Genomic DNA, 12022 nt, shown 5'->3' on the forward strand with positions numbered 1-12022 from the left:
ACGGATACGTTCGCCATACGTCCCAAATTGATTTCTGCGCTTATTTCACGCAGCGTTGCTTGTCTGTTAGCACTGACAACTCTACGCAAACGCTTGTTCGTTATGTGAAAGCCATCGGCCTCTGTATTATCCGAGGTGAGAGGTAATGCCTGAGCGTTGGTATACTCGACACACTCTTGGCGTTATGGATTCCGGAATATTGAATTCCCTAAGGATTTCCGAAATGGAATGTGCCACGCTTCTAGCTCCCACTACCATCCCGTGTTCAGTCTGTTAATTCGCGTCTTTCCGCCATAATCACTTCGGGGACCTTTTCGAGTGACTCATATGAGTACAGATGACAGCTCCGCCAATGCAGTGACCTTTCACAACTTCTGTACGCGATAATACCGCTATTTGTGTGTGTGCATACTGCTAACCCATGACATCCGTCACCTCAGTGTATACTCCTGTGCCGTTTTTTCCAGTTTTATGTAAACAGAGTGGAGGAACTGTCTGTGCAACACATACAGGCACCCGTAACATAACATTGCTGTGACTGGTTTGGGATTCATTGGTTGCTAATTAGTATTTACACGTTGTTGAAGAGTACTAGCTTTTAAGTACGAGGTGCATACATCTTTTATTACAAATTGTACCATGTCTCGTTGCTGTAACGTGTTTTAAAACTCTCGGAAGAGACATGTTTCTCGATGTCATGGAGATAACGTGAAAGTTAGCCCAGTAATATGAATTAATGCTACGCTTTAAGCAAAAGAACGACGGCGGCGAAGAGGAAAACTGCTGGTGGCATATTACTCAGACGCTTAGGCCATTAGCATTTCTCTCTTCCAGATTTGAAAATTTTGTCCAGTGTATTAGCAACGGCCCGATTATGTGATAACTATGATGGAAGGACCTTGAGAGGTAGTATGATGAATAAGGTAAAACTGGGATAGTGTGTCACTTTCATCACATTTGTGATAACTATTGATCAGACACACCTTTTACAACTTCAGCATCGTGTAACCGGTATATGAAACAAACATGCGATGACTATATTGTAGGAGACCTATAGGTGGAACAAAGAATGCCGCAACCCACTATTAGATACACCTATGGCAATAAATAACTCTTAATTGCCCTTCCAACGGAGGTAGAAGATAAGTTGATAACATCTGCAAAGGAAACTGTGAAGATAATGACCTGAAGTCAGAAGCAGGTTACACACCAGACGCAGAATTTTGCTTCTTTTACTAAGAAACATGGATGAAGTGAGACCGGATATCAAAGTTCGGAGTGTCATGAGTCGTTAATGGTGAAACAGGAAATTATTAAGATAGTGAGTGAGTATTGTAGCAACTGTGTTGTGAGAAATAAATAACAGGCTGAACACGCACGAAAAGAGTGTTCTTACTGAAATTCGAGTGGTGGAATGGAACGCTCAGAAATGAAGCTTATATTTCATCGAAGTGCGGAAAATTTTGGTGTTAGGTAAACACAAGTCTGGCTCATTCAGAACTGTTTAGGAAATGAATCTTATGGTCATCGTTGTACAACTGAAAAGTTAGAATGAGAGGTAGAGTTTTAAATCAAAATAGGAACTGAAGGATGAGAAATAACAGACGTCTAACAGTTGTCTGTGCTGAGACTCTTTAAGGAAATGTTCTGACCAGCGACATGAGGTATCGGACGATAAAGAAGTATCTTCGGAGACGGAGGTATCGGAGGCCTGCACTCTGTCCGACAAGATACGCACGCCGTCGTCATCATCGTCATCCGATCAGGATGAGACGCCGTCACAGGTACCACTGGTCCGCAGGCTATTTCCAGAAAAATTCTTTCAATGATTGTTTTTAGACAATATAGGTGTATGGAGATAAACAGCGATTAATTTACTTATAATCAATTATTTAAAATAACAGTCACAATCCCATTATTTATTTTGCCGCCCGCGATGGGGTCATCTTCCGGGCAATTTACACCATTTGGTCGCTCGCTGCGACAAAATGGTGTAAATTGACCTGAAGATGACCCCATCGCGGGTTGAAACCGGTTGGCGGCAAAATAAATAATGCGATTGTTACTGTCATTTTGAATAATTGATCTCTTTCAATGCTGCCGCGCGGGATTAGCCGAGCGGTCTCAGGCGCTGCAGCCATGGACTGTGCGGCTGGTCCCGGCGGAGGTTCGAGTCCTCCCTTGGGCATGGGTGCGTGTTTGTCCTTAGGATAATTTAGGTTAAGTAGTGTGTAAGCTTAGGGACTGATGACCTTAGCAGTTAAGTCCCATAAGATTTCACACACATTTGAGCATTTTTTTTTTTCAATGCTCAGAGGCGGTTCTCTTACGCAAAGAAGTATTCTTTACGAACATACTGTGCCAAGCCTGTAAAGGACGACAGTGGACATGTCAAAAACGAGCATGATTGTTTTTTTTCATTTCATCTGGTTCTTGAAATTCCACATAGTATCTTCTGTTGCAGATCAGTGATCTCACAACTTCAGTAAGATGATGGTTTCTCGTCATTTTGAAAATTTTTCCCAGGGGGATTTTGTGGTTTATCGTGGAATTTCAAGAGCAAAGAAGTCACTGGAGAAACCAGAAGAGGTAGTGTGTGTGTGAAATCTTATGGGACTTACCTGCTAAGGTCATCAGTCCCTAAGCTTACACACTACTTAACCTAAATTATCCTAAGGACAAACACGCACACACATGCCCGAGGGAGGACTCGAACCTCCGCTGGGACCAGCCGCACAGTTCATGACTGCAGCCCCTTAGACCGCTCGGTTAATCCCGCACGGCAAGAGGTAGTGTTTTGTCTCCTCTACTTTTCAGTCTGTACACAAATGACCAACTAGTTGGACCAACGACAAGAAGTTGTATCTATGCTGATTAGGTAGCCATTGCCTGCCAATCCAGATCAATCAAACAGATTGAGAGAAACTTAACAAATGCCATAGAAGTTCTAACTGAATATTACAACGAGAACCAGCTTCGATGGAATCCAGCAAAGACGCGGACTTGTTTATTTCATGTGAACAATAAGGAAGCAAACAGGGAATTACAAGTGAAATGGAACTCAGTTAAGCTTAAACACTGCCCAAACCCAGTTTATATTGGAGTCACGTTAGATCGAACATTGTCTTACAAGAAACATGTAGAAAAAAACTAGAGTTAAAGTCAACACATGGAACGGTATAATCCGCAAACCTTCTAATTCACACTGAGGAGCAAATCCTGAAATTATACGTGCATCATCTCTGGCTTTGTGCTTTGCTCCGGTTGAATATACATGCCCGTATGGAGAAGATCGACACATGCCCAGAAGCTAGATGCAGCACTGAATGACTTATATCGATTAATTACGGGGCGCCTGAAGCCTACAAACCGTGATCTCTTTTATGTGTGTTTCGGAATAGCCCCCCCCCCTCCCCATCCTGCTGGATCACAATTGGAATGCAGAGTCTGAATGAGCCTAAATAGACTTAGGTGTCAAATGGGAATGTCAAGGAAAACCTGTTCAAGTGGGGATACGCCGAAAAGAGCCCTGCCAATGTGGAGGAAAGAGGAAAACAAACGATGACACACGTGTTGACCTGTCCATCATTGCTGGCCCCATGCACTTTCTAAGACCTGTGGTTGGCCAACGACGCTGCAGTGTAGTGTGCCGAACACTGGAGATAGATATGAGCCTTGCTATAGATAATAATGCACAATAATGACGACTTACGACATGTGAAGATCATGAATGTATATGTGAATGTATAACTAATATTTAGTTGTATTTGTAACGTAGTATATATATCCTATTAATTAATTACAGGTGTAGCTCAGAAACGATTAAATATACAAAATCTGGTTCCTTTTTTCATGTCCTACGGCCAGTAACAACATTATAAACAAGACAGGTTTAGATTATCAAATGCCTATGCTGCGAACTCTACGTTTAAAACCTAGGTAAAGCAAGCTGTTCTCTTAAGATACCACTTTGATTATACACTGAAGCGCCAAAGAAACTGGTATAGGCAGGCGTATTCAAATACAGACATATATAAACAGGCAGATCATGGAGCTGCGGTCGGTAGTGCGTAGAAAACACAACAGGTCTCTGGCGCAGTTGTTAGGTCGCTTACTGCTGCTACAGTGGCAGGTTACCAAGATTTAAGTGAGTCTGAACTTGGTATTATAGTCGGCACACCAGCGATGGGACACAGCATCTCCGAGGTGCCGATGAAGTGGGAGATTTCTCCTACGGCTCTTTCACGAGTGTACCGTGAATATCAGGAATCCGGTAAAATATCAAATCTCCGACATCGATGCGGCCAGAAAAGATCCTGCAAGAACGGGACCAACGACAACTGAAGAGAATCGTTCAGTCTGATAGAATTGCAACCCTCCCACAAATTGCTGCATATTTCAAAGCTGGGCCATCAATAAGTGTCAGCGTGCGAAACATTCATCGATATGGGATTTCAGAGCCGAAGGCCCACTCGTGTACCCTTGATGACTGCACGTCACAAAGGTTTACGCCTCTCCTGGGCTCGTCAACACCGACATTGGTCTGTTGATGGCTGCAAACATGTTCTTTGGTCGGACGAGTCTCGTTTCAGATTGTATCTAGCGGGTGGAAGTGTACGGGTATGGAGACAATCTCATGAATCCATGGACCCTGCATGTCAGCAGGGGACTGTTCAAGCTGGTTGAGGCTGTGTAATGGCGAGGGGTGTGTGTAGTTGGAGTGATATGGGAACCCAGATGTCTAGATAAGACTCTGGCAGGTGACATGTAAGCAAGCATCCTGTCTGATCACCTGCATCCATTCATGTCTATTGTGAATTCCGATGGACTAGGGCAATTCCGACAGGACAATGCGACACCACACACATCCAGAAGTGCTACAGAGTGCCTCCAAGACACTGTTCTGAGCTTAAACACTTCCGCTGGCCATCAAACTCCTCAGACATAAACATTATTGATATACCTGGGCTGCATTGCAACGTTACCTCGTACTCTTACGGATTTATGGACAGTCCTGCAGTATTCATGGTGTCAGTTCCCTCCAGCACTACCTCAGACATTAGTCGAGTCCATGGCACGTCGTGCTGCGGCACTTCTGCGTGCTCGCGGGGGTCCTACATTAATTAGGCAGGTGTACCAGTTTCTTTGTCTCTTCAGCGTATAAACTGTGTTGATCTGTCAATAATTGTGCAAGCTGAGGTTTATGTGTGTCTCTGACACGAGAATGATAATAATAACAATAGCAATAATAATAACTTGAAATTTTCGCACTTCACTCGAAGGAGCGAGAGGAACTACTCAATGAACAAAATGAACAAAACGATTTTCAGTTTATATCTTTACGACACTTTATAAAGACATTTTACAGGCTCATACCGCCACATACACGCTACGACGTTTAGATCGGGCGATGGGATCGGTTGGGTGAAAAGACCTGCCCAGCAACGGAGATATCCTATCATCCTGCACAGCATATAAAACTGATTGGTTGCTAGGCAACTAAATTGGGTATCGTATGCACCATTCATTATATTTATCACGTGTCTTTCAGGCTCGTTATGTAAGATCAAAATTAGCACATCATTTATTTGTTTCAACAAATCTGAAGATGTCCAGAATATGAACGAAACAGTTAGTATTGGAAAGAAAAATGTGACAAAGATTGTAATAAAACTATTACATTAATAATAAATATATTATTCGCATTGATCTCTCGAAAATGGTTGTGAAGCGGTTTGTACTACAGCAGCGTTTGCTACATTTACTCTATGTAATGGAAAGTATGTGGTCATCTATTAGTGAACCTTGATGTGGGTCGTGTCCATCCCTTGCCTTTATGACGGCTTTAACTGTGCTTGGGACATTTTCAATTAGGCCTCTCAATGTCTGTGGAGGTATAGCCAGGCATTGTTCTTCAAGAGACGGAAACAGAGAAGGTAAATGATGTTTGACAGTGGTTTCTGGAGGGAAGTCAATATTCCAACTCATGCCAAACGTGTTGCATTGGGTTCAGGGCAGTTCTCTTAGCAGGCCAGGCATTTCAAATACGTTATTGTCCACAGACCATTGTCACACAGACACTATTTTATGACAGCGTACATTGTCATCCTGATATAAACAATCATCGTCTCCCAATTGTTCGTCTACTATACGGATTAGACAATGCTGTGAAATGTGTTCATGTCGTCCGCATTTAGCATATTGTTAAGCGCAATAAGGGAACCACAGCCTGACCACGAATATCAACCCCGTGCTGTAATATGACCTCCTCCATACTTTACTGTAATCACTACACATGATGGTAGATAACTGCCTCTAGGCATTCTCCAAAGCTCAACACTTCCACCGGATTGCCACAAGATATTTCGTAAGTCATCACCCTAAATCACTCGTTTCCGGTATCCACTTTCCTGTAGCGTTGATCTGTACACCACCGCAAGTGTAGAGTTGCATCGAATACTGAGCGGTAGGAGGATCAAAACAAAATGTCCAGACACTCTGTGTCCGAAATGGTACTGAAACAGAGGATGACAGACTAAATGCCGCAATACTAAATGTCTTTTTCCAAAGCTGTTTCACAGAGGAAGACTGCACTGTAGTTCCTTCTCTAGATTATCGCACAGATGAAAAAATGGTAGATATCGAAATAGATGACAGAGGGATAGAAAAATAATTAAAATCGCTCAAAAGAGGAAAGGCCGCTGGACCTGATGGGATACTAGTTAGATTTTACACAGACTACGCGCAGGGACTTGCCCCCCTTCTTGCAGCGGTGTACCGTAGGTCTCTGGAAGAGCATAGCGTTCCAAAAGGTTGGAAAAGGGCCCAGGCCATCCCTGTTTTCAAGAAGGGACATCGAACAGATGTGCAGAACTATAGAACTATATCTCTAACGTCGATCAGTTGTAGAATTCTGGAACACGTATTATGTTCGAGTATAATGACATTTCTGGAGACTGGAAATCTACTCTTTAGGAATCAACATGGGTATCGAAAACGACGATCGTGTGAAACCCAGCTGGCGTTATTCGTCCACGAGACTCAGAGGGCCATAGACACGGGTTACCAGGTAGATGCCGTGTTTCTTGACTTCCGCAAGGCGTTCGATACAGTTCCCCACAGTAGTTTAATGAACAAAGTAAGGGCATATGGACTATCAGACCAATTGTGTGATTGGATTGAAGAGTTCCTAGATAACAGAACGCAGCATGTGATTCCCAATGGAGAGAAGTCTTCCGAAGTAAGAGTGATTTCAGGTGTGCTGCATGGGAGCGTCGTACGACCGTTGCTATTCACAACATATATAAATGACCTTGTGGATAACATCGAAACTTCACTGAGGCTTTTTGCGGATGATGCAATAGTATATCGAGAGGTTGTAACAATGGAAAATTGTACTGACATGCAGGAAGGTCTGCAACGAATTAACGCCTGGTGTAGGTAATGGCAATTGAATCTCAATGTAGACAAGTGTAATGTGCTGCGAATACATAGAAAGAAAGATCCCTTATCATTTAGCTACAATATAGCAGGTCAACAACTGGAAGCAGTTAATTCCATAAATTATCTGGGAGTAGGCATTAGGAGTGATTTAAAATGGGATGACCATATAAAATTAATCGTCGGTAAAGCAGATGCCAGACTGAGATTCATTGGAAGAATCCTAAGAAAATGCAATCCAAAAACAAAGGAAGTAGGTTACAGTACACTTATTCAAAAAGATTTCGGGCTTGCAGCCGGTCGTCGTTAGCTTCCATCCACGATATTTCGACTGGACAACTGCCAGACATCCTCAGGTAAGCCGTCGAAGACTGACGAAGACGCCCTCCGTTCCGTAATATATAGCGTGCAGCGAGTATTCCGCGCATGCGTCAAAATCATATGGAGAGACGAACCACACCGCGCGCCAGCAGCGCCCTCGCTGGTGGAACTGCAGAACTCAGCTGTCTTCGGCGTTATCAATTGCCGCGGCCATCGGAGTAGTCTGACGTCTTCGTCTGGAGCAGATCTTAGAGATGACGGGGTTCCACGCATTATCTATCTGGTAGCCATTGTCACGGTTGATAAGATTGTCTATCATGCGAATTTCCACTGATTCTTTTATGAGGGAGTCCCAAAAGGATGTTGCTGTGGCCAAAATTGTCTTGTCATACTCCACTGAGTGTCCAGTGGAAATGCAGTGCTCAGCAATTGCAGGCTTGCTAGGTTGCAAAAGGCGAGTACAGCGCTGATGTTCAGTGCAACGTTCTTCTACTGTTCGCAATGTTTGTCCTATATATAACATGCCACACTGACAAGGTATTATATAAATTCCCGCCTTCCGCAATACCAGATCGTCTTTCACTGATCCCAGCAGGTAGGAAACCTTCGATGGTGGACGGAAAATTACTTTCACTTCGAAACCGTGGAGGATTCTTGGAATTTTGAAGGAAATGTTGCCAACAAAGGGAAGAAAAGCTAAAGATTTAGTAGACGTGCTCTCTTCTTTCTCCATTCCCTGTTTCTTTGTCTTAATTGCAAGTACCTTGCTAATTTGCCGGATAGAATATCCATTCTCTTTGAAAACCCTCTTCAGATGGGCAAGCTCTTCAGGCAAACTATCTGCATCTGACACTACATGAGCTCTGTGTACAAGTGTTTTAAGTACAGTCATTGTTTGCGATGGTTGATGGCAGCTGGACGAATTTAAATACAAATCAGCATGTGTGGGCTTTCGATGAACCGAATGCCCCAGAGAGCCATCACTCTTCCGTCTAACTAGTACATCCAAGAAAGGGAGGCAACCATTTTCCTCTAATTCCATGGTAAACCGAATGTTCTCATGAATGGAGCTGAGGTGATCTAAAAACTCCATTAATTTTTCTTCTCCATGAGGCCACACTACGAAAGTGTCATCCACGTACCTCCAAAAACAGTTGGTTTGAGGGCTGCTGATTAAGTGCTCTCTCCTCAAAATCCTCCATAAAAAGGTTGGCTACCAAGGGAGACAAGGTTCTACCCATGGAGACGCCGTCAATCTGTTCAAAATATTCTTGGTTGAACGTAAAATATGTTGAGGAGAGAGCGTGGCGAAACAAAGCAGTGATTCCGACCTGAAACGTATTGCCAATCAGTGCCAAGGAGTCTGCAGGATGTACCTTCGTAAAAAGAGACACCACGTCAAACCTAACTAAAAGATCAGAAGTACTTAGGCGGAGAGCCCCCAGTCTGTTGATAATATCGGCCGAGTTGCGTATGTGATGAGGACATTTGCCCACAAATGGCCTCAGCAAGGATGCAAGTTGTTTGGCTAAATCGTAAGTGGGGGCCCCAATATTACTCACTATTGGCCGTAAGGGTAGTCCGTCTTTATGTACCTTCGGAAAGCCATACAGTCTTGGAGGTACGCTGCCATGAGGTCTTAAGCGCTTGATCGTCTCTGGAGGCAACGAGGAAGAATTCAGGAGTGTAGATGTCTTCTGTTGCACACGTCCTGATGGAAGCTAACGACGACCGGCTGCAAGCCCGAAATACAGTACACTTGTTCGCCCACTGCTTGGATACTGCTCACCGGAGTACGATCCGTACCAGACAGGGTTGATAGAAGAGATAGAGAAGATCCAACGGAGAGCAGCGCGCTTCGTTACAGGATCATTTAGTAATCGCTAAAGCGCTACGGAGGTGATAGACAAACTCCAGTGGAAGACTGCAACAGAATCGCTCAGTAGCTCGGTACGGGCTTTTGTTGAAGTTTCGAGAACATACCTTCACCGAGGAGTCAGGCAGTATATTGCTCCCTCCTACGTATATCTCACGAAGAGACGATGGGGAGAAAATCAGAGAGATTAGAGCCCACGCAGAGGCATACCGACAATCTTTCTTTCCACGAACAATACGAGACTGGAATAGAAGAGAGAACCGATAGAGGTACTCAAGGTACTCTCCGCCACACACCGTCAGGTGGCTTGTGGAGTATGGATGTAGATGTAGATGTAGATGTAGAAAGGAGTGACCAATGAGGAGGTGCTCAGCCATTATAGCCCATTCTTTTTAACTTCGTACCCACAGTCATATTGATAACTGGACTGACGGTATGGCTTTGTAACTGATCCCTTCTGCTGATTTCAAGCGATTTTTAGAACCACCTTTTGCTCCACGGACCCTGTCCGTCAGTACATGAGGTCTCCCTAGTCTTGGTTTAGCCTTCGCGTTTCCATTACACGGTCACGGCACCGACTATTCATTTGAGCAGCTTTAGAAGGACCTAAGTCTCCGGCAGGCCGCTGTGGCCGAGCGGTTCTAGGCGCTTCAGTCCGGAACCGTGCTGCTGCTACGGTCGCAGGTTCGTATCGTGTCTCGGACATGGATGTGTGTGATGTCCTTAGGTTAGTTAGGTTTAAGTAGTCCTAAGTCTAGGGGACTCATGACCTCAGATGTTAAGTCCCATGCTGCTTAGAGCCAGTTTTTGAACTAAAATGTCCCTAATGAGTTTGTTACCTACTTGACATCCAATGACTAGTCCACGTTCGAAGCCACTTTCTCTCTACCGAGCCATTCTGCTGTTATTGCGTCTCTACTGACAGTACAGTGTTCACCACCTCTCTTTATACTGCCCTGTCCGTCTCTAGTGGTCAGTTTTGCACTACGTAGGGACGTCAGGATACCCTTTAGTGTGTATGTGCACTACAATCGTGTGAAAGATGAGCACAATCGTCTACCTATTTTGAGTGCGCTCTCCATGTAGACTAAGTGATGGATGAACGCAGGCACAACTGTACCAATGAGAAGACGGAATTAGGACAGCTTCAGTAATCTGCATCTCCATCTACATCGTCCGCATTGCACGTAAGTCCAGGAGCAACTCTTCGCCCCAGGTGCGCCACCTCGGGAGGCGACGGGCGGTCACGCGCGTCGCAACTTGGAGCGGGGTCTCTCCCCCAGGGAGGCGCCTCGCCTTGCCTCGCCTCGCCTCGCCTCGCCGCACCGCGCCGTGTCGCAGCAGCCGCGCCGCCACAATTCCCGTCACGTCCGTTTTAATCACGTTAGCCCGCCAGCAGTTTCCACAAGAACAAACCCGCCATCAATAAAACAAGATTCCCTGTCGCGATTGCTGCGCGCTACCGGACCACATTTACGCGTCGTTCGTTAAAACGGTATCCGGTCTTCCTGCCGGCGTCTACCCTTCTACTGCGTTACCCCCTTCCCTCCCCCTCCGCGGCTTACTCCAGCCTGAGGACCAGCAAATTTCTCGCTCCTTCCTCGGCGCTTTGCCGCCGTTCGTCCTCTTCCTCGTGCCCCTCGCAAACGCGCGCTACCGCCCCCCGCCGTGGCATTTTTTTCTGCGAGGAAAAACGGGGGAGTGGCCGTCATCAGCAGCGAGTGCACAGGAAAGTTGAGGGGGGGGGGCGGCAGCGAGGGGCGAGTAGCCGCCAGCAGGTCACGCAATTAGCCCTCGGCTCTGCGGGTGCCTCGGCCCGGGCGCTGGCTTACCCGCAGGAGTATGCTCCGTTCTCCGCCGCCGTGATTAACCTGCTCCCCTCCCCTCGGACCCCCTTCCACCCCCTTACCCTTCAGCACAGACTGTCCATGCGCCCTGGACCTACCTCGGCTGCCTTTTCCAGTAGGGAAATACCGCGACTCTCACCAGTAATCGGATCTCTCAGACTGTCGCTGCCGTGTCCCGCGGCCTCGCGCCGGCCGGACTCGGGCAATTTTACGCCACGCGGAACAAGATCAAAGCGACCCCTTTCTCTGTCCGCGGCTTTTAAAAAACCTGCTGCCTGCAGCATTATTACGATTCCCTGCTGCCGTTCAGACTGGGAGGTCAGGGCGTTCAGATTTTTCCCAGTCGATATTTCAGGATGCATCGCCGGTGGCGTTCACACCGACAAGATTTTGGACAATTCAGGGTGAACATTAATAAAACCGACAAACTGCAGGGACGCATTTCTGACTGTAAGTGGAGGAAAAACAGGTCCTATGAACATGCGTCCGGAAATGTGTAGTTGCCACGGTAGATGGCACTGACGAACTGAAGTTCCTC

The sequence above is a fragment of the Schistocerca americana genome, chromosome 1 (genome assembly GCF_021461395.2).
Source record: "Schistocerca americana isolate TAMUIC-IGC-003095 chromosome 1, iqSchAmer2.1, whole genome shotgun sequence".
Lineage (NCBI taxonomy): Eukaryota > Metazoa > Arthropoda > Insecta > Orthoptera > Acrididae > Schistocerca > Schistocerca americana.